The sequence below is a fragment of the Taudactylus pleione genome, unplaced genomic scaffold (assembly GCF_031769625.1).
Source record: "Taudactylus pleione unplaced genomic scaffold, aTauple2 ptg000345l, whole genome shotgun sequence".
NCBI classification, from domain to species: Eukaryota; Metazoa; Chordata; class Amphibia; order Anura; family Myobatrachidae; genus Taudactylus; species Taudactylus pleione.
In genome coordinates, this window is record NW_028284746.1 from 4,528,783 (window position 1) to 4,555,917 (window position 27,135).

At 42.2% G+C, this 27,135-nt stretch overlaps 1 protein-coding gene across 2 annotated transcripts in view; it reads right to left on the bottom strand.

Annotated features, from left to right (window-relative positions):
- Positions 1-27,135, bottom strand: part of IPO11 (importin 11) — a 553,468-nt gene that overhangs the window by 94,795 nt on the left and 431,538 nt on the right. The gene's annotated exons all lie outside the window — the stretch shown is intronic.

A 27,135-nucleotide genomic window follows, 5' to 3' on the forward strand; every position in this document is an offset into this window, starting at 1 on the left:
TTCCTGACAATTTTTTTATTTAATTTTAAGATATCAGCTGCATAGTTAGCAAAAAAAAAATAGATCTATGAATTTATATAGAAGTTAAAGTTGCTCTACCATCTATGGAATATATTTTATGAAACTGATCTTTCCCCCTTGCCAGGGACCAGCCAAAGTCCATGCTGACAGTTCTCTAAGTACTCTGTAATGCAGACACTGAGGGCCTGATTCAATGTTGCATGCAGGTTCATTTTGCGAATGGATCTTGGGGATGTAGTCAGGAAGCCGACGGTCTAAATGCCGGCCGACGGCTTCCAGACTTTCTAACTCGGCGCCTGTCATTAATCTATACGCCGGAAGACCGACACCCGGCATACCGAATGAAGGTAAGGCGCCGGGTGCGGACAGCCGCGGGGGGGTGGTGGTTTAGGGCTCCCGGGGGAGACTTAGGGTTAGGCACCCCCTCAGGAGGGTTAGGTTTATGCTAGAGGAAGGGGGGGTTATGGATAGGCACCCCGGGGGGAGGTTAGGGTTAGGCACCCCCCTGCGGGGACTTAGGTTTAGGCAGCGGAGAAGAGGGGGTTAGGTTTAGGCACTTGGAGGGGGGATTAGGGGTAGGAAACTGGGGGGGGGCAGGTTAGGGTTAAGCACCCCTAAGGGAGGGTTAGGGGGGGAATTAGGTTAGCGATACTTACCTTAGGGATGATCGGGATCTTCACCCTTGTCGGGCTGCCGCTATCGGGATTTGAGCCATACCTACTACACCCGGATCTTGTGGTGTTTAGTAACTGGGATTCAGTGTCTTACTCATTTCAGTTGCATCTCATGTGCGATTGAATGGTCGCACCCAGTTTTACATTTGGATCTATAGGAGGAACAGACGGCCCTGGGAAAAACAGCTGCATGTAGCAGGTCCCAGCAATCCAAGTCTTGCGTTAAGTAACAGCTTTCTGTAAGTGGTAGTGCAGCTCGAAGGGACTAATCAATGCTGTTTTTGAAATGACAGCTATCATAATTGTAACACAAAACAATAGAGGATATTCAGGTGACATGATTTGCCAAGACTATCAATGTTATCCTGTGATTCCTTTTGGATACCACACAAAGCTAAACAGTGCCAGTTGTAGTAGATCCCTACAAGCTTAGCTATTCAGGCAAAGCAGAAGTCTGAATTTGAGGTTAAAAAAGGACAGAAAATATTGCCAACCGTGAAAACCATGATGCTTCAGAGCGCTAGTTAGGGGACATGCTGAAATAAAACGCAATTCTCATTAATAAAAAACTCAACATTTTAAGGTAGAGATGTTGTGTAACAGCGAAGAGAAAGAGGAGATAGAAATGTGGACGAGCATGCCTGACATAAGGGAATCTGCAGACAATTGGCCCTTAGGATGAAACGGTACATTAAACCAATATACGTTAAACGAGTTGATTATCAGTGTAAGAGAATTAGGCGGAGTATATAGAGTGGCCAATAGCAGTGTCAGACAAAGTTATGGATGGCGATCAGTAAATTCATATAGAAGGGCTGATAGGCTAAAGAAGAGAAAATCACATAGTTCAAGTGGTAAACACGCTTATATGCTATGAAACTCATTTATATATAGGAGCCAATCCAGCGAAAGGGCGCAAACTTTCACTTGGACAAACCATGTTGCATGCAAGGACTGCAAATGCAACATTATTTGCAAGCAAGAGATATACTGGCTGCTCATGTATGTGCTGTAGTGCACAAATACCGGGCACCTTTAGTTTTATGCTGCCATTTATATTTGTGATAGCAAAGCATGGGAAAGCATGATAATATATATATATTAACCAAGGCTAGCAGCGGCACATGTTGGCGATACCAGGTGTGATAATAAAATATATATTTATATACACACACATATATACACACTCACACACACATACACACACTCACGTAATCACAACTAATTGTGGGAAAGGAGAGAGCACCAATTAGTGTAGTAAATTCAGGTAAGACACAAAGTGGATGTGCTAAGTGTATTACAGGTTGAGTCTCCCATATTTATTTATTTATTAACAGTTTCTTATACAGCGCAGCATATTCCGTTGCGCTTTACAATTGGAAACATTGATAGAACAAAACAGGGTAATAACAGACAGACATAGAGGTAAGAGGGCCCTGCTTGCAAGCTTACAATCTATAGGGAAATAGGCATTGATACACAAGGATAGGTGCTATATATTGCAATTTGGTCTGGCCAGAATGCAGAGTTTCTTGGTGGGCTGCATGATCCAGTCACACAGGAATGTCGGCAAAATGTAGAAAGAAAGACAATATGTGAGGTTATGTGTGGACTGTGAGAGGGGATGTGATAAGACATGGAAGCTATGAAGGTTATGTGGTCGGTTCTGGAATCTGATAAGCTTGTCTGAAGAGGTGAGTTTTCAGGGAACGCTTGAAGGATTGAAGAGTAGAGGTAAGTATTATTGTGTGTGGTAAGGCATTCCATAGAGTGGGTGCAGCCCGAAGAAAGTCCTGTAACCGTAAATGGGAGCAAGTAATGCGTGGAGATGAGAGACGCAGATCTTGTGCTGAGCGGAGAGGTCGGGTTGGGAGATATTTTGAGATGAGTGAAGAGATGTATGTTGGTGTAATTCGGTTAATGGCCTTATGTGTAAGTAATACCTCTTTTCCACCAAAAACCCAGGTCCAACCTGGGTTTTTGGACATGGTTCCAACCCTGGTCAGACCCAGGTCAAACCCATTTACACTGCACCTTTGATCTGGGTTACTCCCAGGTCAGCCCTGTTCACACTGAACTCAGGTCTGCCCTGCTAAACCTGTTAGGTCATAAAAATGGGAGGTGAATGCTCCACAACCACCAATCCGCTCATTTTAGGCATGATCCAGGTCAGATAACCCGGGTTGCACCGTTTACACTGCATCGTTACCTGGGTCCATCCTGGGTCCAACCCTGGTAGCTACCTGGGTTGAATTGCTGGGTCACTTGACCCAGGTTATTTTTCAGGGACCCTTTTACACTGAGATGCGACCTGGGTAGACCCAGCAAAAACCCAGGTTTTTGCTCTGGTGTAAAAGGGGTATAACAGTATTTTGTATTGAATACGGTAGAAAACCGGCAACCAATGGAGGGACTGACAGAGCGGGGCAGCAGACGATGAACGTTTGGCAAGGAAGATAAGCCTTGCAGCTGCATTCATAATGGACTGTAATGGCGATAGCCTGTTTTTGGGAAGACCAGTAAGGAGACTATTGCAATAGTCAATGCGGGAAATAATGAGTGCATGGATTAGAGTTTTTGCAGTGTCTTGTGTGAGATATGGTCGAATTTTGTATATGTTTTTTTAGATGTATGTAACATGATTTTGAGACAGATTGAATGTGGGGAACAAAGGACAGTTCAGAATCAAGGATGACACCAAGGCAGCGAGCTTGTGGGGTGGGGTGGATTGTTGAGTTATCAACAGTGATAAAGAGATCAGATTGGTAACTGTTATTGGCCGGTGGAAATGTAATTAATTCTGTTTTAGAAATATTAAGTTTCAGGTAGCGAGATGACATCCAAGATGAAATGGCAGAAATACATTCAGTGACACGGACCAATACAGATGGTGATAAATCTGGAGAGGATAGGTAGATTTGAGTATCATCCCCATACAGATGGTACTGAAATCCAAAAGAGCGGATTAGTTTGCCAAGAGAGGTGGTATAGATTGAGAATAACAAAGGACCTAAGACCTTGCCTTGCGGTACTCCAACTGATAGAGGTAGCGAAGAGGAGGCAGAATCAGAAAAACTAACAGAAAAAGAGCGATCAGATATGTAGGAAGAGAACCAAGAAAGAGCCGTGTCCTTAAGACCTAGGGATTGTAATGTTTGTACGAGAAGAGAGTGGTCAACAGTGTCAAAAGCAGCAGAGAGATCTAGAAGAATTAGAAGTGAGTAATGGCCTTTAGCCTTGGCAGTGACCAAATCATTTACTACCTTAGTCAGTGCTGTCTCTGTGGAGTCCTGGGAACGGAAGCCAGACTGAAGTGGGTCCAATAAGTTGTGGGTGTTAAGAAAGTGTGTGAGGCGGGTGTAGACAAGTCTCTCATGTCCAAAATGCTTGGGACCAGGGGTATTTTTGGATATTGGAATATTCCGTATTTTGGAATAATTGTGTACCATAATGAAATATATTGGGAATGGGACCCAAATCTAAACACAGAATGCATGTATGTTTGATATAAACGTTATACACACAGCCTGCAGGTGATTTTATACAACACTTTTAATAATTTTGTGCTTTAAACAAAGTTTGTATACATTAAACCATCAAAAAACAAAGGTTTTACTATCTCAGGGTAAAAAAAAAAAAAAAATTCTGTATTTCGGAATATTTGGATACGGGAGACTCAACCTGTATGTGTAAAGTACCAGAACAAAAATACAAATCATTTTATCTGCAGCTCTTGATTCAAAACGGTTATCCAATGTTGTAGATAAGGATATAGAAATAAAAGATCATCATAATGTGTATTGTTTCAACAAACAAAAAAAGTGTTTGTGCCAATGTAAGCAACATATATACCAATCTGCTTGGTATGTGTACCAGAGAAATCAAGCTCATCTCTTCGGTCTTTCAGAGATGAAATATATGGTCCCTTTTTGAGAGGTTTCTCCTAAGCTCAGCTAATATGGTTAGACAGAGGACCTCATTCAGAGTCGGTCGAAGCGGCTGCATGGTCGTATGCCACCGATGTTCGCTATACTGCGCATGCATAAAGGTTGCAATGCGCGTGCGCAAACTAGCCGCTACGATCAGAAATTTCTCTCTCCTTGAACACAGCCAGGTCGGTAGTTTGAGTGACAGATTGAGGCGTTTGTGGGTGGTAACAGGGGAAGGTGCTTGAAAACGGGGGAGTGGAGATCCGAAAGCAGGCGTGCCTAATTATGCGGACAGCGTTTTGTGGGAGTGCATACGGTTTATGGGAGTGCATAATTAACAAAGTAGCGTCATGGCACATGTGACATGGGAGGTTTTTACACTGACATGATCGTAGAGCTTAAGAGAGGGTATGGTCAACCTTAAGCTCTACGACCAGTTTCGATGGTTGCCGATGGTCTCGAATAATCCTTATATGCCCGGAGATGACGTGCAATGCATACGAGAAGGGGGCGTAAATTTTTGTCTACCGACCGCTTCCTCCCCTTGGTCGGCCAGCTACCGATCCGAACTTAGGGAAGCAACTTGCGAGGAAATCATTTGCATATACGGCCCCTTTTCCCGTACGACCGCTTCGACTGACTCTGAATGAGGTCCAAAGTGCGGTGTATTTCAAAAGAAATTTTACTTGAAGAAAAGTAGTGATAAAAAACATGCGTACAAGAAACACAAAGTAATTGTCCACGAACAGGAGTCCAAGGTACGAGGTGCAAGTAAGTGTTGCTCCAATGCACTCATCACTCTGATGGGTCTAGATAAGGGTGAAACGCGTCAAAGTGTTTCCCCAACATATTCATCCCCTTGATGAGGATGAAACGCGTCACTGATACTTTGCACCTACTTTGGACTCCTAATTGTGGACAGATAAGTCATTCTAGTTCTTGATTCTTGTACACGATCTATAGATAAGCTGATTTACATATGCACTATATACTAGTCATGTGCACTTTATGTGTATTACCCAAATATACTACATTCCTTTCCGGCAGTTACAAATCATCACAACAGGACTTCCAAACCTACACACAGAGGAGTCAGCTGCCACTCAAGAGTAATCGGATAGTTATTTTTTTTTTTCTTAATACATTTTCAATTTATGCTATGATTCACTGTTTTTCATTGGAGATGTGATAACTACTTACTGCCAGTACCAGCAATTTTTTTTTTCTTATAATAGGCACAAAAATATCTTCTATCGCAGAAAATAGGCATTTTCAGACTTTTTGCTAGTGGTAACAAGGCTCACTTTTCCATTTTTGCCAAACATGTGCCTGCTTAGGCTTGGATCCACTGGTAACTATTACAGACAGCCACAGATGAATATTAGGTTAGAAAGACATAAGGCATACATCACTCAAAGGTCAAGAGACCGTTACCCCCCTCCCCCATGTACCAGATGCTGACTGACATCCAGCATTGCTTCATTACAGCAAAATACACAGTACAAAATAAGTGCAAAAGGTCAATCTCTCAATTATTAACAAAAAAGTACAGTGTTTATTTCAGTATTATTGGGGGCGTAAACCATGTAAAATTGTTCTTAAAAAAAAAAAACTGAAATAGCCAGCAATTAACAAAATGTGTTTTGTTAATCAAACTAACCAGGGAGAAAAAAAAAAAACAGATGATGAATGAAATAGGACTTGTAATTTATATCAGTGAAGGAAGATCTGGCATATGCCATTACACTTATCGTCAGTTTGGGGAGCTGAAGAAGATCTCGCTAATAAGCTTGAATGTAGAATTGGCTTGCAAAATAAAATGATTTAAAACGGAATCTATAAAAAAATATTGCTAACATGAAATTCATTCCAGAAGCAGCTGCAATATCATAGTAATGAAGTCTTCAGGGAGAAATGAAAACATTGAACAAAATTCATCCAGTCTTAAGGCAAATTGTAATGTATGGATGCAGAAGATACCTTTGTGGTACTGTTCTTTTACAATTGTTTCTGTAAAGTATTCATTTATTACGGGTTTCGGCGCCAAACTAAGTAAAACACATGCCCTGTAGATAGACACAGACAAGAAGATGAGCTTACATCCACAATTATTGATATCCAACTGCAGGGGTGCTCCTGTTGAAACATAGCAGGACACCTATGTGTTTATGTGGTTATGTTTGTATATAAATAAAAACATATTTTTCGGGTCATTTAGAGCCTTTGTCACGCACGTACAACACAGAAACATCACTTCCTATCCCAAGTTAATACTTATGCTGTGCGTTCAACAAGCTTATTCTGCATTTGATTTTTCACAAGTTTCCGTTATCCTAATTAGCTTTAGTTTACATTCTGCTATAATGGTTGAACAAATTGTCTTTTGGTACACTGTAGCGCTTGGCTTAACTTCAGTGCAGAACTACTCAGGCAAAAGTTTGAGGAGATATATTTAATTTTTTATGGGAAGATTAAAGTTATACCCACAATGCACCTGAATTTGTATGCATTAAGCATACAAACCGCCTGCAGCTACACAGCTGTGTGACACATGATAGAGTAAGGTTTACACCAGGCATACAGATAACACGGATGTCTTCCTCTGCTAAACCACTCTAGGCGTTATCATTATATTACATACGGCAATCTGCATACGCGCATATCCTGTGTCACACATTGTTCTACAATTATCATTAAAACAAGACGGGGAGGGGGAGGAGGGAGGGGGCAGATGCAGCACCTTTACACAAATTAGAATGTTGATGAAGGAGCTTCTAGTAATAATTACATGTAAGAAAAGCCACTAAGGTTCACCAGTTGCCTACACATAGTAGAGCCCGCCATTTGGTGGGTTGAATGAATAAATATGACAATGCTGCTGCAGCCAATGGATTCACTTGGAACTATTGACAGAACTGAGTTTTGAGATACTATGCACCTCATGTCTCCATGTGGTCATCAGTACCTAGGAGAAATATGGGTTCTGTCCAAAACGTGACTGCCTCTGGTATGCAGGTTGGATTGGATGAGATTGTTGGATAGGGGGCTTTTTATTTTTGAAGTGTTCTAAGCCATGCAGCTGGGAGAGGATCCATAACACCAAGGAAAAGGCAAAAAGACTGAAGCACCTAATCAGAGTTTGTGTAAAGCACTTAAAAAGGGAAAGAATGTGGTGAAAGGTGGACTATTGCCAAAGCAGGTACCACACAGTATTGGTGCTGGTCAGATGGAAGAAAAAGTTGGCAGAATCTCGCTGTGATTTCAAACTCGTTAAACAACATCAACTTATTACATTTGGCCCATGGTGTGAGAAGTGCAGCAAAAGAAAGAGACGGGGATGACATCAAGGCAGCAGGCCTGGCTGAAGAAATTACTGTGTTGCTGACAGTACGGGAGAGTTGAGGGAAGATGGTAACCAATGGCGTCACTAGGGGGGATGCAGCCCGCACCGGGTGACACCATCTGAAGGGGTGACACCAAAACAGCAGAGATGCTGTGATATTTTGGTGTCACCCTCTCAGATGGCGTCTCCGAGCAGCAATGTGCATGTCATCCACTGAGCTGGGAGAGGCTGGAAGTGGAAGACCCCAGCGTGACAAGAACGGGGGACGTGACACGCAGTCACGCCCCCAAATGTGCACGCAAGGGGTCCTTAAGTGCCGCATTGGGTGTTACCATCCATAGTGCTGCCACTGATAGTAACTACTGGAATAGTGAATATAACAAGTTCTGACATTCATGGGGTATGCACAGGGAGACCAGTGATTACATGACATCACAAGCAGAAGACTGTCATAAAGGAAATGAAATGAAGGGCATGCAGCATACTATTCTTGTTTATTTAGTTAGCACCACAGTAAACCGTGACAGAGATACAAGGGTATCATAACACAAGTAGCATTACAAACATATTTGACAAGTATGATAGGAGCAGCAGACTGCATTTTTGGGTGTATACATAGAAGAGGACATTCTGGTAGAGAGTAAAAAGCCAGGGGATAGGGGGCACGAGGGGTATAATAAGTGGAAAGAGGGACGTAGTTATACTGTTGACAGTTATAATGCAAAAATTGGTAAAATGTTGACATTGAACATGTGGGCATGTAGAGAATGTCAACATGCTCACAGTGTCGACATGTGAAATGCTGACATTCTACACTGATCAGCAGTGGTGGGTATGGGTTAGGGCACAAGAGGGGCGGATAGGGGTAGGCTGCGGGTGTGAGGGATAGGCTGTGGGAGGGGAGGTTAGGGTTAGGCTGCGGGCGGGAGGTTAGGGTTAGGCTGCGGGCGGGATGGTTAGGCTGTGGATGGGGAGGTTAGGGTTAGGCTGTGGATGGGGAGGTTAGGCTGCGGGAGAGGAGGTTAGGGTTAGGCTGCGGGTGGAAGGATTAGGCTGTGGGTGGGAAGATTAGGCTGTGGGAGGGGAGGTTAGGGTTAGGCTGTGGGCGGGAGGATTAGGCTGTGGGAGGGGAGGTTAGGGTTAGGCTGTGGGTGGAGAGGATAGGGTTAGTCTGCGGGCGGGAGGGTTAGGCTGTGGGTGGGAAGGTTAGGGTTAGGCTGCGGGCAGGAGGATTATGCTGTGGGCGGGGAGGTTAGGGTTAGGCTGTGGGTGAGGAGGTTAGGGTTAGTCTGCGGGCGGGACGGTTAGGCTGTGGGTGGGGAGGTTAGGGTTAGGCTGCGGGCAGGAGGATTAGGCTGTGGGAGGGGAGGTTAGGGTTAGGCTGTGGGCGGGAGGGTTACGCTGTGGGTGAGGAGGTTAGGGTTAGTCTGCGGGTGGGAGGGTTAGGCTGTGGGTGGGGAGGTTAGGGTTAGGCTGCGGGCAGGAGGATTAGGCTGTGGGAGGGGAGGTTAGGGTTAGGCTGTGGGCGGGAGGGTTAGGCTGTGTGAGGGGAGGTTAGGGTTAGGCTGCGGGCGGGAGGATTAGGCTGTGGGTGGGGAGGTTAGGGTTAGGCTGCGGATGGGAGGATTAGGCTGTGGGAAGGGAGGTTAGGGTTAGGCTGCGGATAGGAGGGTTAGGCTGTGGGTGGGGAGGTTAGGGTTAGGCTGCGGATGGGAGGGTTAGGCTGTGGGAGGGGAGGTGAGGGTTAGACTGCGGGCGGGAGGGTTAGGCTGTGGGAGGGGAGGTGAGGGTTAGACTGCAGGTGGGAGGGTTAGGCTGTGGGAGGGGAGGTTAGGGTTAGGCTGCGGATGGGAGGGTTAGGCTGCGGGAGGGGAGGTTACGGTTAGACTGTGGGCGGGAAGGTTAAGCTGCAGGAGGGGAGGTTACAGTTAGGCTCCAGGCTCTAGTAGGGGGGTTAGGATTAGGGTTATTAGTTAGACATACTCACCGGTGGATCCACTGGAAGTCATCATCAGATGACCACTGGTCCCGGAAGACATCGCTGGAGCTACCAGAACTGCCGTACTCACTAAGTCACCGCTAGACCACAAAGGACATTATGTCAACATTCTAATACTGTCGACTTGATGAATGCCAAACTGGTCAATGTTGACATTATGACAAAGTCAACATTCTCATGTCGACATTGTTAACATCGACAAAATATACGAGGAAACGAGACTGTACTTGAATAAAATAAACCATACTGCATGAGTTAAGAGGGAATGGGGGAACATTGACCTTGGACTATCCTACAATGGTTTGCAAATGTCACCCCTCTTGCCCAAATAGTTTGCTGTCGCACAACATTTAAAGAACTTGTGTTTTCCTGTGTGTCTTAAAAATGCTTAGTTCAAAAGTAGAGAAACGTGTTAACTTAAATTTTCTAATTAAATTGAACAAAACGTCCACCAAATTTTTCCGTTATCTAACTGAGGCTCACAGGGCAGACTGTATGTCACATGCATGTGTGTCTGAGTGGCACAAAAGATTTAGTGATGGTCGTGAGGATTTTCGAAGATAATGAACATCCTGGAAGGCCATGCACATCAAAAACAAATGAAAATGTGGAAAACAATTAAAAAATTGTTCGACTTGACAGTGGACTCAGTATCCGAATGATCAATCAACAAAAACGTTCTAGCAACTTTGTGGCAAAGATTCAGATAAGAGGCCAGAGTTGTGGAAATATGGTTTCATCCTCCATCAGGACAATGCACCAGCACACAGTGCTCTCTCTGTGAAGCAGGTTTTGGCCGAGAAACAGACTGCAGTGCTAGAACACCCTCCATACTCACCAAACCTAGCACTGTGTGACTTTGTTCTTTTCCCTAAAGTCAAATCTGTACTCAAAGGGACCCGTTTTGCATCAGTTACTGACGTAAAGAAGAATGAGTATGGAGAAGGGACTCTTTACATGGAAACTTATGTTAACGATAAATAATGTGAAGTCCGCTCAAGCTTACTTGGAGTTCCAAAGTCCAAAAGATTTATTAGCACAAAGAAATAGAGTACCGCACGGCTGTCACAGCACAAGGCTTCAATCTTGAATGCACTGACTTCCAACAGTCACTACAGTACAATTTATAAGGTCACATTCAAATAGTCCTTAGAGAATACAATCATTGGGTACAGGCAGGGATATGTATATACTCAACGTCGGATAGGTCAGTTCTTTCTTCTTTGTGTGTGCGAGCAGACGGATCTTCATTAGCCAGAGGGTCACGCTAAAACTATCCCATTCTGGAATTCCTTTGTCTCACAGTATCAGGGGGGAGGGGAAAATGTTTGAGTTCCAGGAGAAGCACATTACATTGCTAAACTGCAATTAAAAGGGATCTAAAACATTATACCAATAATATTACATTTATGTTTACAACAGAGATTCAGTATTTACCTATAATACACTACAAATTAAATGCTGATTAAAATAAGACTAAACATTAATATACAGCTATGTAACATTATAAATATACTTAAAGTATATTTAAAATAAGAACTTTTTTTTAATGATATTCCATAACCGCACGGCGAGATGGGTTCTGCAGGGTCACCAAAGTTATTCTATTGGAATACAGAACAGAACAAGCCCAAGGAATGGTGCAATATTATGAATCACAATAGCATACAATCAGATCTCATACAATCAGATGCAATACAATCAGATCTCATACAATCAGATTGACTAATCCTTCATTTGTAACCTATATAAGTGAATGCCTTCATCCAAGATATCTAACTTTAACACTTATTTTCTATAAAAAAAATAAGGGAGCAATTATCAGAAAAATTTGGGACTTATGCTTTTCTGGATAAAGTGATTCCTTAATTTGGAGCAAAATGCATAAATCATACAAAATATCTAATTTCTCTCATTAAATGGTGTAGCGGTGCTCCTCACGTTTAAAGGAAACGCTCAGAGATCACTTCTATGGGTATGATTTAATAACTTATGGTCATAGTGCAGCACTGTTCAGAGGGGAGAATGGAAATTATCTTTTGAGGATTATAAATATTATTTTACTTTTTAGTGTCTTTTAATAGTGCTTTATTTTAGCAGTCACTCTGAATACCTAGGGGTTACATTGCCTTTGAATACAATTATTGGCTACTTTCTCAGAGACTCCCGAAGTTTTGGAAGCTCAAATTATATGCTGGAATCTATTATAGTGTTTCCTAATTAAATATTAAATTGTGCAAGTGGTCTAAGGTTAGCAAATTTTTTTGTATCCTGTTAAAATTCCGAAATCCTAATTCCTCACATTTAGCGATTTTGGATTTCTATAGTTTATTTAAAAATGGTTTATTTTAGTATTAATTTCCATTGATATGTAGAAAATCTGTAATAGTCCTCTATGCTTGAGTCAAAAATTTAATCCTCATGGAAGAAACAAAATATGCGACTCAGCAACAAAAAATATGTATACAAAAAAGAAAATGTAAAGTATGTGAATTTTAAATCGCTGTCATTTATATTTTAAACATGCCCACATTTTAGAAATGCCTTATTTCTTCTATATTTGACTTTTAACTCACCAAAACACAAAGTATACCGCCAAACTTTGTGCCAATGTAAAGATGTGCAGTAAATTGTGAACAGAACACAAGTCATATAAAAATACAACATTTGAAACGTGTTAAAAACAGTTAAAAAAATATATATATAAATCACTGTGGCAGACTATAAAAATAATCTTCTTAAGGACCTTTTTACTTGATTTGTTTCTTTGGATGGCTATTAATGATTTTTAATTCGCCAGAGTTTCCACATTCTCGTGAGGAATCCCATGGCAACCACAGTTGCATGATATAGTGAGAAGGCTTTGGAACCTACTGAGCTCTGTCTGCATAGTAAAATCCCCTTTCCTTCTCTCCCTCTGCCATCACATAACATGCTGAGAGACTAATCTGTGACTAACAATCATACATGTCTGCCCTTCAGATAAATAAAAAAAAGTAGATTACAAATTTGAAAAAGCTAAAACAAAATCAGATGTATGCATAAATGTAGTTAACTTGCAATTCAAAGGGAAAAAAAAACACATATGTGGGGATTACAGCTTTAAGCACCATGCTCATCATGCTGGATGGAACATGAATATACTCAGTCTCTCTAAAAACTGTGACTTGAAAAAAAAATAACCAAGAACAATGCTGCATGCATAATGCAACAACACATAAGTACATGAACACTCTCTGGGCCTGATTCAGAGCCGCTCGTAAGCGCCCGCTCGTTCGCTCTGAGCGATGTTTGCACAACTGCGCATACGTATGGGTCGTAATGCGCATGCGCAAACCAGTCATTGCGGTCGGAAATTGTGTGCTCGCAAAATAGCGAGGGGCTGCTAATTTGATTGACAGAATGTACCGTTTGTGGGTGGTAACAGGGGAAGGTGATTGAAAAAGGGGGGAGTGGAGATCCGAACGCAGGCGTGCCAAACGGTACAAAGGGCGTTTAATGGGAGTGCATAATTAGTAAAGGAGCGTCATCGACCACGTCACTTGGTTGTCTTTTAGCCTGAACTGCTTGCAGTGATAGCGGTAAGAAAATCCTACCACAAGCACTGCGAGCAGTTCAAATGCCTTTCGATGTACCCAATTAATCTAATAAATACCGGAGATGACGTGTGTTGCGAACGGCAAAGGGCGTCTTTACAAAATAGCGAGCGCATTTTTCGTTCGCTCGCTCAGACATAGAGGCGTCAACAAACCGCAAAGAGCGAGCGCTCAATTTAAATAGCCGGCCCCATTTTTGGAATGACCGTCCGCAAATAGCGTCCGGCTCTGAATCAGGCCCTCTGTTCCAACTCAGTCCTCAGCACCCTCTGTCCTCAGATCTCTACAGTGCATCCGGAAAGTAATCACTACGCTTCACTTTTTCCACATTTTGTTATGTTACAGAATTATTCCAAAATGGAATAAATTAATTTTTGTCCTCAAAATTCTACACACATTACCCCATAATGACAAGGTGTAAAAAGTTTTTTTTGCAATTTTTGCAAATTTAATAAAAAATAAATAGATAAGAAATCACATGTACATAAGTATTCACAACCTTTGCTCAATACGTTGTTGATGCACCTTTGGCAGCAATTACAGCCTCAAGTATTTTTGTATATGATGCCACAAGCTTGGCACACCTATCTTTGTGCAGTTTTGCCCATTCCTCTTTGCAGCACCTCTCAAGCTCCATCAGGTTGGATGGGAAGCGTCAGTGCACATGCATTTTCAGATCTCTCCAGAGATGTTCAATTGGATTCAAGTCTGGGCTCTGACTGGGCCACTCAAGGACATTCCCAGAGTTGTCCTGAAGCCATTCCTTTGATATCTTAGCTGTGTGCTTAGGGTCGTTGTCCTGCTGAAAGATGAACTGTTGCCCCAGTCTGAGGTCAAGAACGCTCTGGAGCAGGTTTTCATCCAGGATGTCTCTGTACATTGCTGCATTCATCTTTCCCTCTATCCTGACTAGTCTCCCAGTTCATGCCACTGAAAAACATCCCCACAGCATGACGCTGCCACCACCATGCTTCACTGTAGGGATGGTATTGGCCTGGTGATAAGCGGTGCCTGGTTTCCTCCAAACATAACGCCTGGCATTCACACCAAAGAGTTCAATATTTGTCTCATCATGGTCTCAGAGACCTTTAGGTGCATTTTGGCAAACTCCAGGCAGGCTGCCATGTGCTTTTTACTAAGGAGTGGCTTCCGTCTGGCCACTCTACCATACAGGCCTAATTGGTGGATTGCTGCAGAGATGGTTGTCCTTCTGGAAGGTTCTCCTCTCTCCACAGAGGAAAAATGCAGCTCTGACAGAGTGACTATCAGGTTCTTGGTCACCTCCCTGACTAGGGCCCTGCTACCCCGATCGCTCAGTTTAGACGGCCGGCCAACTCTAGGAAGAGTCCTGTTGGTTCCGAACTTCTTCCATTTACGGATGATGGAGGCCGCTGTGCTCATTCGGACCTTCAAAGCACCAGATATTTTTATGTACCCTTCCGCAGATTTGTGCCTCAAGATAATCCTGTCTCAGAGGTCCAACTGAATTTACCAAAAGTGGACTCCAATTAAACTGTAGGAACATCTCAGGGATGATCAGTGGAAACAGAATGCACCTGAGCTCAATTTTGAGCTTCAAGGGCAAAGGCTGTGAATACTTATGTACATGTGATTTCTTAGTGTTTCTTTTTTTATTAAATTTGCAAAAATCTCAAAAAAACTTTTTATATGGTATCATTATGGGGTATTGTGTGTAGAATGAAGAGGACAAAAATGAATTTATTCCATTTTGGAATAAGGCTGTAACATAACAAAATGTGGAAAAAGAGAAACGTAGTGTATACTTTCCGGATGCACTGTATATCCCCCCTTTCTCTTTCTTCCGCCCTCCCTCTCTCTTGTCCACAGCTCTCTTATTCTTCTACTCCACAAGCCGTGCCAGGCTTCATTTCAGATGAGCGTCTTCATTTCTTGTATTATCAGTGTCAAACAATAATGTACTCAAGCAAAAGTGTGATAGCTGCTCTGCAACTAATCCAGCAGTAGGGGGCTCTGCTCAAGCTCACACGGGTGTGTATTACAGCATTGATGGTATGTTTGTAGACATAAATTAGATCTCACACAATGACAGTTTGATCACCTCACTTACAAAAACAGCAAATTATCAAAGTTACCGATTTCTTCTAAATACTTCATGGCAGTCATTACATCCCTTTCCCCTAGTATTAAAAATGAAGTTTTTTCCCTACCAGGTACTCCCATTCTGGGTAAATAGGTCCCCTCCCCCTATCCCTCCTCGGTCTTTTGAGTGTCTCGTCACCTTTAGGGAAAAAACACATTAGGGAGGGTAAATTATAGACTGCCATGAAGTATTTTGAAGTTGTAATTTGCTGATTTCTTCTTCCTACTTCATGGCAGCATTACTCTGAGATATGGGGAATAAATAGTCAACAGCAACAAATTATGCTTCAATTTATTTATCAATTTATTCAAGCCACTGCCCAACTGAGGACATGACTTCCAAAGTGGGCTTCTGACACATCCAAAGCATAGTGCCTTGAGAAGGTGTGAACAGATGACCAGGTAGCTGCTGCACAAATGTCTTTTACAGATACAGCAGCCTTCTTTGCCCATGAAGCAGTCACTGCCCTGGTCAAGTGTGCCTTCAAATTCTCTGAAGCTTTACGCCAATTTTCTTCATAGACAATAATCAATTGTTTAATCCATCTTGCGATGGCCTTTTTCGTGGGTGCTCCCACCTTTCCTTGCACCTGTGTGCAGAACAAACAAATGTTTAGTCTTCCGAAATTCTTTCACTCTGTATAGATAGACAGAAATTCCCCGCACCAGATCGAACATTTATGCAGTTTTTCTTCTGTCTCATCTTTTGGTTGCGGAAAAAATGAAGGCAAAATAATTTCTTGGTTTAGATGAAATGTTCATACCACTTTTGACAAGAAACTTGGATTTGTCCTGAGGACAACCTTATCTGGTAGGACATTTAAAAAGGGCTCTTCTACGCATAATACTTGAAGTTTACCAATTCTTCTTGCTGAAGTGATAGCGGTTAGAAAGACCACTTTCCAAGTTAGTAGCTGTATTGTAATTTCATGTAATGTTTCGAACAAAGTTACCATTAATGCATTCAGTATTAGGTTCAAATCCCACTGGGCTAAGGTCGATCTCACTTGAGGTCGTATTCTTTTCATTGCTTGGCAGAACATTTTTTACAAGATTCTCCTCAGATAATCTTCTATCCGATAAAATACTTAATGCTGCTATTTGTACCTTAATGGTTGAAGTCACCAGACCTTTCTCAAACCCATCATGTAAACACTGCAGCACTTGAGGTGTATCAGCCTTCGTCACATCAAATCTTAAGCCAGCCCAAAATATACGTTTCCCAGAGTCTATAATAGATATGTGAAGATACTCTTTGCTTGCATAAGAAACTGTACCACTTGTTCAGACAATCCCTTCTGTCTTCATAGTTCCCGTTCAATATTCACATCATCAAATGAAGATTTTGAAGATGCGGATGTAACACCGGCCTTTGGTGTAACAGACCTGGCGTGGCTGGCAAAGTCCATGGATCTTCCACTGCCCTTCTCACTACTGTCGGGAACCACACTCGTTCTGCTCTGATCTTTTTTAGTAAACACAAAATCATTGGAAATGCTGCAAACACATATCCCATTTTGAACTTCCATGGTAGAGAGAAAGTGTCCACTCCATTTGCAGTAGGTTGTATCTAGAGAAGATGCCTGGTACCTCTGTGTTCTGATGGATCGTGATTAAATCTATCTGTAGATGACCAAACCTCATCATTATACTCTGGACAACTTGTACATCCAGTTCCTATTCTCCTGGTAGCAATTTGTGTCTGCTGAGGAAATCTACTATGACATTGTCCTTCCCTGATACATGAATGGCTGACAGGGAATACAGCTGTTCCTCTGCCCATTTCAGGATTGTGACACTTCTTACATTAGGACTCTAAAGATTCAGATATGCCACTACTGCTCTATTGTCTTTAGATGTTTCCTTTTTATGTGATCTTGGAAACTCTTTATAGCATTCCAACCCGCCCTTATTTCCTTCTGATTTGAGTACATGAATCTTTCTTTGGTATTGCAGAGTCCTTGTAGACTTAATGTTAACAAATGTGCTCCCCATCCTGTCGAGCTTGCGTTGGTATTTAGAAACAAATACTGTGTTTCTGACAATGATGTTGTTCTGGAGTTTATTTTTTGTACTTATCCACCACCTTGTGTCTTGATGTAGGTTTATCCAGTAAGATAAAGGAAACTCTTTCCTGATGTACTGAAGTAGGTTCCACTGTAACTACGGTACCTCATTCTCCACCTTGCCCATGGCATTATATCTATAGTAGATTACATAATTCCCAATAGGCGTAGCCTAGAAACGTAAGGGTATTCTGCTGCATACCTGAACTAAAGACGCCAGTCTTCGGATCTTTGCACATCTTTCTCCTGACAGTGCTATATTGTATTTTCCAATATCTGCACACCCAGAAATTGTATTTGCTGCGCCATATTTAAGTGACTCTTTTCCAAATTTATTATCCAGCCGTGCTTCTGAAGAAACTTTATGATTCTGTGCACAGCTTCTCTCACTATCTCTCTTGAGCTTCCAGCAATTAGCAGATCGCATAGATATGGCTATACTGCTATACCTTGTGTTCTCAGGCAAGATATAAGAATCACCAGCATGATTGTGAATGTTCATGAAGACGTAGCCAAACCGAAAGGTAGGCAAATAAATTGGAGATGTTTTCCTTGAATGCAGAATCTCAGAAACGTTCAATATTTTCTGCATACCAGGCATCCTTTAGATCTATTGATGCCAGGAAATAGTTTTGTCTTATTCCTATCAAACTGGATTTCAGGGTTCCATATGAAATTTCTTTACCCTCACACATTTGTTCAATTGTCAGATCTAAAATGGTTCGGAATCTTCCACAAATTTTTCTGTTTCGGGGATATATAAAAATTCTATCCTGTATCCCTGTGGCACTACTAACAGTACCCAACAGTCTCGAACAGACTCCTTCCTCTGACTGGTGAACTCCAGAAGTCTGCCCCCCTACTGGCACGTGCCCGGATCCTGTAGTAGTCATCGTCTCTGATTGCCTCTCCTGTAGGATTGGCGAATGGATTGCCTCGTCATCCCTGCAGAGTATCTGTCACTGTGCTGCCGTCCAGGTATATAACTTCTGGCTTTTTTATACTGTTGCTTCACAGATGGCATAGGATATCTACTTCGTTTATTCTTTTTACACATTTACCTCCAGTCATCTTTAGTAAAATTGTTTCCAATTTGTTACCAAAAAGTTGTAAGGAGACCAGCCTATTTTTTTAATGGATATCAGCTGCCCAAGAATGCAGCCATAAGCTCTTCTTTCCATCCCTCCTGCAGTCATACATTTTGCAGAAAACATGTCAAGCGAAGCTTCGCACAGGTGAACAATTGCTTTTTTAAATTTTTTTATCTGTATGCATAGTAGATGCCCATAGTTTCAAGGTTCTGGATAGTGACGCTATTGCGACACCTGACTTCAGGGATTCTGCAGAACTATGCAATTTCTTTAAAGTCTTTTCAATGATTTTATCCATGCAGTCCTTTAGATTTGCCCCATCCTCTAAAGGGATAGTAGTTTTAGTAACAACCTCAGCAACAGTTTCATCAGCTTAAGGGAAAGTACACCATGACAAGAATTGTTCATCCTCGACAGGATACATTCTATCAATTTTCTTACTATTACCCACGTTTATCAACATTTTGCCATTCTTTTATTTTTTTTTAATCATGTAACTTTTTATTCGTAATCTTTCTAGATATTCTAAACAGAAAAAAATACAAATAAATACAAATAAATTTGCAAAAAACATGAGTGTTGCCAGCAAAAAAAACACATCAATAAATAAAAAAATATACATTCAGGTGGTTATAAGTGATAAGCCAAACTTGGAAACATAGATATAAGGCCATATTCAGTATGGGGCAAAAAGCCAGAGGTCGGACTTTTCGCCATCATCGCCGTTTTCCCAGGGATAAAGTATCAGACGCGTACCCGCTTTATACCCGTATTTAATTAGGATCTGGCGAAAACGGGACCTGGTGGAAACTTAAGTATCGAAAAATCCTGGGAATATTCAGGAAATCATCCTGGTACCCCCCTAAAGATGTCATGACATGGGGGATCACTATGGGTACCCCCAATTTTGAAGGTAGTCTGGTTTTTTAAATAGCTGCGGTAGGTGCATAAATGCGCCTGTGAAGAAGGGGTGAAGAATAGCATTTATATTTTTTTGGGGGGGAAAATAACTATGGCCATCAAATTTGGGGTACATGAAAATGGGTGCAAGCATATTTTTAAATCCCTAAAGTAATTTTTAAAAATTCTTCAAAAATGCACCTGCCGCAACGAAGAAAACACCTGCCGTAGGGGGTACCCCCCCTGAATAAATTTCGCTAGTTTAAAACTTTGTTCCCCAATATTTTTTCCCCTCCCAAAATTAAAGTAAATTTTTAGGGGTGTCCTTAGAAACTTTTAAAAATGTTTTGACACAGATTATTTTTAGGGGACATTACAAAGGACATAAAGGCCCGTATTCAATATTGGAGCGAAAAGTCCGTGCTGGACTTTTCACTCCACAACGGAGCTGTTCTGGGGATAAAGTATCAGGCACGTGCCTGCTTTATCCCCGTATTCAATTTGGAGGCGGCGAAAACAGGAGCCGGCGGAAAGGTAAGTATCGGGAAAAATAGGGGAATTTTGGGGAATTCATCCTGGGACCCCCCTAATGATGTCCAGACATGGGGGATCACTGTGGGTACCCCCGTTTAGCCCTGCAGAATGTGTTCTGCATTTTTAAATAGCCACGGCAAAAGTTTTTTTCCCGACATTGAAGAAGTGATGCATTTTTAAAAATTCAGTAAAAATGCACCTGCCGCATACTTACAGAATACCCCTGAACCTATTTCGCTATTTTTAAACACTGTTCCCCATTTTTTTTTTTACACCAAAATTTAAATAATTTTTTTTGGGTATCCCTATTTTTAAAAAAAAACACTTTATTTTTACACAGTTCGTTTTTAGGGGCTATTCCCAGGGGTGCAGGCTATTTTTTTTAAGCCTGCACCCCTAAACCCCAATTCTGCACTTTTTTTTCGCCATATAAAACATGGTGAAAACTTATCCCTGTTTTTTTTACAAAGACTTTTCGCACCTGCGAAAGTCTTTGAAATTCAATACGGGGATAATTGAAACAGGCGAAAATGACGTAATCGGCGATAAATTATCGCAGATAACGGCTTTTCACAGCCTAATTGAATACCACCCAAAGTATATATACATCTCACGTATGGAGGTAAAAAGAAAACAACCAAATGAAAAGAGAGCAAACGGGGCAAACTAAGAAGAGAGAAGATAAAACAGGATAGATTACACAGAAGGATCTCCAACAGGTCTACAAAAGCCCAGTGGGGAGAGAGCCCATCTATCCCATAGCTTGTGAATTTTGGGAAGGGCCTTATGACTGGTATAAATATAATGTTCATGGTGAATGGTATCATTAACCAGCACCCACCACTTGTGTATGTCAGGAGGCTCTGGAGCACACCAGAAGTGGGCAATAATTACTTTTGTCAAGGTGGATAAGCCTAAAACATAACGATATATAATTGTATTAAACAATTCCTCAATATCCAATGCGAACAGACAAGGTTTTGCTTCTGGAGGAGGTAATGATTGGAAAGTAAATTGCATATCCGACCATACTAATTTTCAAAAATGATTAACCCTAGGGCAATCCCATAACAAATGCCCAAAAATCACAGTCAAAAGCACAACATTTGGGGCAATTAGTTGGAATATTAATATCAATACATGCAATAGAAACAGGGGAATGGTAGGACCTGTGTAAAATAAAATAATGGATTTGTTGGAAATGAACACAAATACCTTATAGAACCCAACAACTGAGACCATTGCTCCTCTTGAAGAGGACCCAAGTTCAACTCACATTTATTTCTAAGGGGAAAAAGGGCATCTGTCAAATTCCGAGAGGTAAAATCACTATAAAGATATGAGACCGCCCTACGAGCAGGTAATTGGAGGAGTGAAAGTTTAAGAGGAGAGGGAGATAATAGAATAGGATCAGATCCAAACTGAGCGTGCAGGGCATGATGGAGCTGAAGTTATCTATAAACGGCCATACGAGGAAGGCCGAACTCCACACGCAAATTATTAAAGAAGTGGAGAACCCCATTACGAAACAAATGACCAATGGTTTTGATACCATAAGAAATCCAAAAGGTCTCCGATCCGAGCACACCCAGTTCAGAAAAACCATCACTAAACCACAGGGGGACATCAGGATCCATACCCTCATCCCAAAATAATCCCTGAGCAAAGTGCCAAACCAGTCAAGCCTGTCTAACTAAGGGGGGAGATCTGCCTGGGCTTTTCACCGAAAGTAAAATTTGTAAAGGAGTTAAAGGGGACCCTGTTTGCTCACCAAGAAAATCCCGCCAGAGTGGTACCAGTACCAGCAGATAACCCGGTCACCAAATGCGACAGTTGTGATGCCATATAGTAAATACGTAAATTGGAAAGGGCCAATCCACCTGCAGATTTAGATCTACATAAAGTACAGAGAGCAATCCGAGGTCTCATCACCCCACACAAAAGAACAGCATATAAAATCAATATGGGAGAAACCTTTTTTTAGAAATAAATACAGGAGAGTGCTGTAGAACATAAAGGTATTTAGGCTGAATAGACATTTTTAATAAGCTAATGCGAACTGTAAGTTTTTTTCCACACATTAATCTTATGTTTAAAAAATGAGGTAATGGGCATCACATTAACTTCTAGAAAATCAACAGGATTAGACGAGATGGAGACACCCAAATACCGAAAGGAGAGAGTCCATTGTAGAGGGCAGGAGAGAGAAGGGGAAGGCGGCTGGGAACCATTCAAAGGAAAAATAGTAGACTTGGAGCAATTAATCAGCAGCCCTGAAAAATAACCCAAAATCCTTAATAACGTCCATCAAACGTTCCAAAGATGGGCCCGCGTCCACCAGAAACAACAGCATATCATCCCAATAAAGAGCTATTGTGTTGATTACACGGCCTGCACGCAGACCCCGAATAGCTGTATCTGGGCGAATGAGGCACGCCAGGGGCTTGATAGCCAGTGTAAATAAAGCAGAGTATAAGGAACACCCCTGGTGCGTGTCGCGCTCGATCTTTAAGGAAGAGGAGATACAACCATTCACCCACACTCCTACTGCAGGAGAAAAATACAAAAAAGACAAACCCAGCTAATAAAATGGGGAACAAAACCAAAACCTAGACTGACAAAAACTCCCATAAATACTCCCATTCCACAGAATCAAAGGCCTTGGCTGCATCTAAGGAGACCAGCACAGCTTCAGGGGCATCCCTATGGGACATCTGTATATGATCGTAAAGACACCTACGATTTTGAGTAGAGGATTTACCCGGTTTGATCAGGATGTATAATAGAATTACAGAATTAAGACAAATAGCTAAACGTTTTGCCAATATTTTAATGTCTGTAGTAAGCAGGGAAATAGGTCTATAAGAATCTGGATAAAGGGGGTCCTTCCCAGGCTTTGAGAGCACTCCAACCAAGGCCTCCAACATGGATGGTGGGAGACACCCAGCAGTCAGAAGAGCATCAAAAGTCTCAAGGAGACGTGGGACAAAGAAGATTTTAAATTTCTGATACACCTCTATTGGGATACCATCAATTACGGTAGCTTTGTCGAAAGGAGGAGATAGCAACCACCAGTTCCTCCTCTGTAAAAGGAGCATCTAACAAAGCCACTGCCTCAGTCTCGAGACAGGGCAGATGAATTGCATCTAAATAGGCACCAAGTTGGGAGAGTATGACACCTTAGTAGCATAAAGAAATGAGTAATCTTGCAGGAACACATCTGTTATAGAAAGAGCAGAGGTACGCAATGTTCCAGAAGAATCAAGGATACCCGAGACTGTTCTGGAAACATCATCCTCTTTTGCCAAAACAGAGAAGTAACTCCACCCAACATCAGCCTGCATGTATTGCTTATGATGGGAAAATAGTAGTTTACGCTTAGATTTATCACACAGTGATCAGACTACTCCCGCTGGGCACGAAGCATAACCTCCCAGTCTGAGAGCTCATTAGACAAGAGGTACTGGGCCTCAGCATCCTTATAAGCATTTTCTAAAACAGTTTCCCGCTGCCTATGAAATAATTCAATGTTAGCAATGTGCTTAATAAAAGTGCCTCTTAGAAACACCTTAAAGGAATCCCAAAGGAGAGAAACATCACTACGTGAGGCATTCTCCACAAAATAGGAAACCCAAGCAGCTTCTAATTCAGAGCCAGCTGGTATAACCAGGAAGGGTTAAGTTTCCAAAAATGGGCACCCTAGGAAAGGGCGGAACCAATAGTATTGCACAGCGGAGAGTGGTCAGAAACACCCCTAGAAAAATATTCAACTGCAGAAACTCTGGGAACCAAAATAGGTGAAAACAAAACAACATATCCATACGTGAAAAAGAGCGATGAGTAGAAGACTGACAGGAAAAGACAGCAGCAGAGGGATAGCGTATACGCCAAACATGTAACCAGCCCAATTCCACAATCAATTTAGAAAAAGGAGATGGGGAAGAAGAAATGGACTCTCTCCAACAGTCTATGGACGGATCCATTACATTATTAAAGTCACCCAAGCAAATAACAGGGGCAGAGGGAGAGAGTGCAATAAAGGCAGGAGCCTTACGTAAAACCTCATTAGAATATGGCAGGGGGGATATAGACCGCAAGTATATGCACAAGTAATGAATGAACTAATGCTCTAAGGAAAACATATCTACCCGCGGGATCAATTTGGACTGTATCAAGACTAAAGTGAAGATGCTTGTGAACCAGGATAGAAACACCTCTGGAATTCTGAAAGTAGAATGGTACATCCATCCCAGCCAGTATGCGACTACCATAGAAGTGAGTTTCCTGGAGACAAACAATATCCACATTCAGTTTTTTAACCTGTGAGAGAACGAAGGCTCTTTTGACCTGATCACTAAGGCCACGAACATTCCAGACGAATGCCCCAAGAATTATCCCTTATAACCATAATACTAAATCACATATGAGTAAAAAAGGATAAAAAGGGGTCAAATAGACAGAGACGACAATAAGGATACCTCCATGCGCAAGTAACATACAGACCGACATATAAAGGCCCATAGCAAAATGAGCAGCAACGCATATATAATTGATTGAAATAGAAACATTAAAAAAATAACATACTAACCCACACAACCCACCCTGCATACCCTACCAAACTTAAGGTAAACCGAATACCGAAAAATAAATATAAAAATGAGAAAATTCCCTAAACTAACAAACACAAACTGAACATAAAAAGTAACTTAGTATCTAGGGCTAGTAGACAAAGCTATTTCTAGCAAGGCCCTCCAAACAATTACAGCAGAGCGGTTGCCCCTTAAAATAAACCAGAGCCCACTGGTCTCTCCCAATTACCCCCATAAACTAAGGATAAATAAAAATCACGACAAGACAATAGATATATCGCAAAATATGTTAGAATATATTAAACTATAGAACGAAATGGAGATAGCAATTAAAACAGAGAAAACCAATAAGGCAGAAACTGAGAACGACTTTTCTGCAAATTGACGGCAAAATCAGGAAAGACTGAAAGAGAGTGATTATACAACTTGAGAGGATCATGGAGACGGACCAAACGTAGGACCGCGTCGCGGTCCTTGTAGTGAAGCATGAGAGCAATGAATGTCCTTGGTGGGGCTCCCAGAGACGGGGGTCTAGCGGGCATACAATGGGTCTGTTCAATGGAAAGCTTCAGCGAGAAGGCATCCCTACCAAAGAGTTTCACCAACCAGGAACTCCTCAGGGGCAGAACCCTCAGCCCGCTCTGGAAGGCCTACAAAGCGCAGGTTATTTTGTCGGAGGCGTCCCTCCAAATTAGAGAGCTTGGAACTACAGGCAGCCACTTCAGCAGAGGTGGCCGTAATCTGTCCAGGTATAAGAGTTGTAAGATCCTCCACAGCAGAGATACGATGTTCATGCTCACCAACTTGTTCCCATATTTCCTGAAGGTCATGGCGGAGCAGGGAGATATCAATCTGCACTTCGCCTATCTTGTCAGTGACCATCTTTTCTGACTCCGCAATAGCTTGTAGGATATGTGAGAGATTAAAGTAATTTGCAGAGTCAGGCGTAGTAGTAGGGGGAGGCAGAGGAATGACAGGTGTAGGGTCCACCGGTGGAGAAGGAGCAGGGGTAGGGGCAAAGCGTTCCAATTTAGAGGCAGCCCCGAGGCATGGCTGGATTTCCCTATGATGGAATATAAGAAGTTGTCACAGGATACTGAGGGTTAGAGTATTAATGCAGGCAGGAACTCCAGGGAACGTGGAAAAGATCAAACTGCAGCCCTGGAACACAGCAGGAGAGGCAGACAGCACAGCAGAGGTGTAATGTAAGAATCCACAAGGGAGAACTACAGGTCCTAGCCAGACAGGATAATTGCACTCAAGTAATGCAGTTACCTCTCAAAGATCAGGCAGCAGGGAAGTGAGGAAACTGGCAGGCACACAGATCAGGGAGTTCAGCGAGCCACTCACCCTCCAGCTACAGGACGAGGACAGCCGGATCCAAGATGGCCACCATCAGCAGGATACATCACTGTAGCCCGGAACAGAGAGGAAGAGCGGTCTGGGCACCACACTACCAGTAGGGAAGAGCCTTGCCCCCAAGAGGACGCCAGAGCCGGACAACACTGCCAATGTCAGCCGCCAGGTCAGTATGCCGGGAGCCGCGGCCGCCCATGTGTACAGCCGAGAGGACACCACTAGGCAGCAGTGCCAGGGAGAGCAATAAAAACACCCCAACACCGGACCAGTGGCAGCAGGAGACCTTCACCCACCGGCAGGTGAGTAACAAAAGCTTGTGGAACCGCTCCTACAGAATAGGGCAGGATTTTAAGCAGGAGAGCAGGCAGTTAGGCTGCTAGTTCATGCCACTCCAAGCCACACCTTCTTATCAATAATCTCTATCATAACTTTATGTACTGGAAAATGTTTGCTTCCTTTGGTCCCATCTCCAAATAGGAAATCCTGTTCATCACCAATTTCCACCATATCATTATGATTCATACATTTATATATATTCTACAATAAACTATCCACAATATCCAAATTGAATGTTTGAACATCATCTTGAACTTCACCAGATTCCTCACTAGAAACACTCTCTTTAAAATCTTGTAACTGTTTAGACTGATTATCCAATGGGGAAGAGACTTTCTGACAGTCACTGCAGAATTTAGAATCCTGTATACTAGTAAAGTAGTTATCACATGTAGGACAAATACTTGCAAGATGTTTCTTCTTATAGTTTCTCCTCCTAGCTCCTTTTAAAGCTGGAGACACACTGCAGAAATCTATTACTAATCACCCTAACGCTAATATTATGAGGACACCTCTCCTGGGCACATAGCTTTAGTATTGGAAGGAAAAGAAGGTCCATTCCGTCCGGTGCACGGCG